Here is a 3,508-nt window from a genome sequence, read left to right as displayed (position 1 = left end):
GTGCTGCCGCCAGGCATCGCGGAAGAGTTTACCCAGCTGGTGGAGGGCCGAGCGACAGTGTGTCTGGGAACCGGACCCAGAATTTTTTTCTTTTTTCCTCTCTCCCCTCTCTCCCCTCTTATTAAATTGTTTAAATGTCCGCCGGTTCCCGCCTCCTTCTTCCCGAACTACGAACTTTGCTACAGGGTATATTTGGTTTCTCTTTGAAATTCATCCAGCCTTTCTTGCACTTCGGCAGCTGTCCAGTGCTGCTGAGGTTTACATCTGAAAATCAGCTGCAAATGGGGGTCTGGGCAATGTCTAACAAACATGACTGTTACCTCCTGAGATGGATTATCAAGTTTCTTCCCTTGTCTTTTCAAACAGTCCTCTGCTACATCCATTGCCCTATTTAACCTTATCCAATAGTCAAATGGGCTCTCCCCTTTTAGGGGCAAGGTAGCATAAAAATCAGCCAAAGGCATAGCGGAGTACACTGTGTCACCGAAATGTTGTTTCAGGATGTCAAAAATAGGTCCGGGGCCATCACTCAAGTCAGTTTTAGCATAATTGCGTAGGGCTATTTTAACAACATCATGTGCCGTCCCCATTAATCGGCTCAGAACTTCATCAGCCTGACATTCTTGACTATACTCACGTTTACGCAAGTATACTGACATCAGTTCCACCCATTCATATATTGTGCATTTATCAGAACCATCCCCACGATAGTATGCTGGCTCTTTAACATCAGATCATAATACCAGCTTCAAATTTTGCATTTCAGTGGGCACACTGCTGCCAGCATGTCCCGCTCTCGATTCCAGACAAGATGCAATATTCTCACTGATGGATTGACCTATTTGTTTCACAACAGTGGCCAACATATCCATAGAAATACCGCCCTCTGCAGTTGCAGTCCTTAAATCATTCACTTCTGTCACATTAACCTCAGGCTGATTAATTGGATGTGTTTCCCCACAAATTTGATAGTTTACCCATGGCCTGGAAGTTAGTGGGTAGCCGGAAAACCCCCTACCCACAGAAAATGTTACATCAGTTTGATACACACCTCTCCCTCTACCCAGGCCTGGCATGTTACATTTCTCCATAATTTTTTTTACACTACTGAACCCAAAAATAAACAACCAACCCACTACAATAAAAGTAACGTATCCAAAACGTTACTATTTCAGATAATAGTATAATCTGAATTTATTTCAGATAATAAAAATAATACTATTACGTTATTATAATACTATTACGTTATTATATTTCAGATAATATGCATATCAATCAAATTTTTGAATACTCAAGGTCCCAATCCATTAATTATACTCAGTTTTATGTTCATACTGTATATGCGTGTGCAGTAGTGTACGCAACCACCTCATCTTCACTTCCAAGCTCCGCCCCGCGTTGATGCTCTGAACTCTGCTCCGCGCTAGTCCTTCGACGTCCGCTGTGCACCGATGCTTGGATATCCGCCTCTCGCCAGTCCTCCAAAGTCTGCCTCGTGCCAATCCACCGAAGTCCGTCGTGCACCGATGTTTGGATGTTTGCCTTGCGCCAACGCCGAGTTCCTCCTGGCGTCACACGTCCGACACGGATGCTCAGAAGACCGATCACGGCACCAATGTAACTGGTCTCTTATCCTCTTTGCGTTGTGTTGTGGCAATAAAGCTCGTGCTTCAATAAATCGTCTCTCATTCATCAATTTATTCACTGAGAAAACACAGTAACACAGAATGAGTTGATATAGGCCTATTCCAGCATATTCGATGCCTCGTGCTGGCGCGCTGGCCTTACACACATGAACTGATAAGTGCAATAGAGTTGAACAAGTTCAGAAATATAACCCATGGTTCAAAATAATGCATTCTCACAAAATCAAAACATAACATTTACCTGAGAAAACACAGTAACACAGAGTGAGTTGATATAAGCCTATTCCAGCATATTCGACGCCTCGTGCTGGCGATATAATAAAACACACAATTTTCACTCTTCACAAACATCCGACACTTTTCTCGATATTGAATATATATATATATGTTGTTGCTCTTAATATATCACATTTTTCATTGACAGACAATTACAGCCAGAATTACAGAGCTATCAATCACACGACTTACCACTGGCCTTACACACATGAACTGATAAGTGCAATAGAGGGCGTACACAGCACAAAGAACCAGCCAGCCAATAGGAAGCCCTGTAAACCCTTATTCTGTCCAATCATCCTCCAGTGTGATTATTTAACCTTCTTAGCAAGTGGAGACACACTATATATATGTACAACTCTGTTACACTGGGTAAGCAAATGGTAGCAAATCCATTGACTGCAATGTGGAGGATGTGTCGCTTGCTATTTACCAATAAGTTGAGAAACTGAGCAGTTCGGTTATGCTTTTGGAAATTCGATTAATTGTATTTCCACTTTATTTCAAATTGAGCTTTCCTTTTCTTTACTGTGTAGGTGCTCTAAATCAAAGCTACTAAAACATCTCTTTAATTTATCTATGATAATATGAAAAAAATATCTTTTTGCATCTAAGAATAATAGTCTTGAGTAAATGAAATGACATATTGTGATATTTTTATTTTATTTTATTTTATTTTATTTTATTTCATTATTTTATTTTATTTTATTATTTATCAGTTGGTCACTCTTATGTATTTATACACACGAGAGCATGTTTAAAAACAATTCTACTTCCTGCTAGATGGATTCTGAATACCCAGCATGTAAATTTCAAAAGTTATAACTAGGGATGCACCGATATGAACATTTTGGCCGATACCGATAACCGATAAGTCTTTATTTTTGAAAGCCGATAACCGATATGTTGGCCGATAAATCTATATCCAAATTTTTATATACTTTTTGAGAGCCTGATTACAAAAAAGGTCTCATCATTAAAACCCACATCCCAAACACTTCAACATAAGCAGCCTAGTTTGAACGGTGTACGTTTTAAAAATAATTGTACCCTCCCATTACCAAATTTAGTCATAAAAAAGTCTTACAAATAAATAAAATAATGCATAAATAATGCAAACAAGTCACTGGACATCATTACACGTGTAAAGAATGAAAATGAATGCGCCATAGATCAATAAAACGGAATAGCCTCTGAACGGACAATAATTAAATGATTTTAATTACTAAACCATATTGTTGATGAAAATAATAAGAGAAAAATAAAAGTGGTTGTTATTATTAATAATGTATCAATGATTTTGAAAAAGTAACAAATTAATACCACTGTTTTAAATAGCAGCCGTTTGAGCTGCGCGTGCTGAAGCTGAAGAGCTGAATGAACACGGTAAACTGAAGCGTTTTGCTGGCAGCTTATTTAACTCAAGGAAATGCATCCTGAGATTAATATTAATACAACATAAACATAATATTACAACTTATATATGTACAAAATGACGCAGTTATTGCGTGCTATAGTCAGAATGTGTGATCCTGTTGTGGATGCGCTCTTCCCATAACAACACGCTGAAACACGGCAACTAAACC

At 38.7% G+C, this 3,508-nt stretch overlaps 1 protein-coding gene across 1 annotated transcript in view; it reads left to right on the top strand.

The window, feature by feature from the left end:
• LOC107660212 (myomesin-2-like) overlaps positions 1 to 3,243 on the top strand; it is a 67,424-nt gene extending 64,181 nt beyond the window's left edge. The window contains exon 38 of the transcript XR_001630978.1: positions 3,232 to 3,243. The gene's annotated coding sequence lies outside the window, so the exon portion shown is untranslated. The remainder of the gene's footprint in view (positions 1 to 3,231) is intronic.
• The last annotated feature ends 265 nt before the right edge of the window (positions 3,244 to 3,508 follow it).

Source organism: Sinocyclocheilus anshuiensis, unplaced genomic scaffold, assembly GCF_001515605.1.
Source record: "Sinocyclocheilus anshuiensis isolate Anshui unplaced genomic scaffold, SAMN03320099.WGS_v1.1 scaffold475, whole genome shotgun sequence".
Classification (NCBI taxonomy): domain Eukaryota; kingdom Metazoa; phylum Chordata; class Actinopteri; order Cypriniformes; family Cyprinidae; genus Sinocyclocheilus; species Sinocyclocheilus anshuiensis.
Note: the sequence above shows the minus strand (reverse complement) of the source record. Positions and strands in the feature narration are given on the sequence as shown.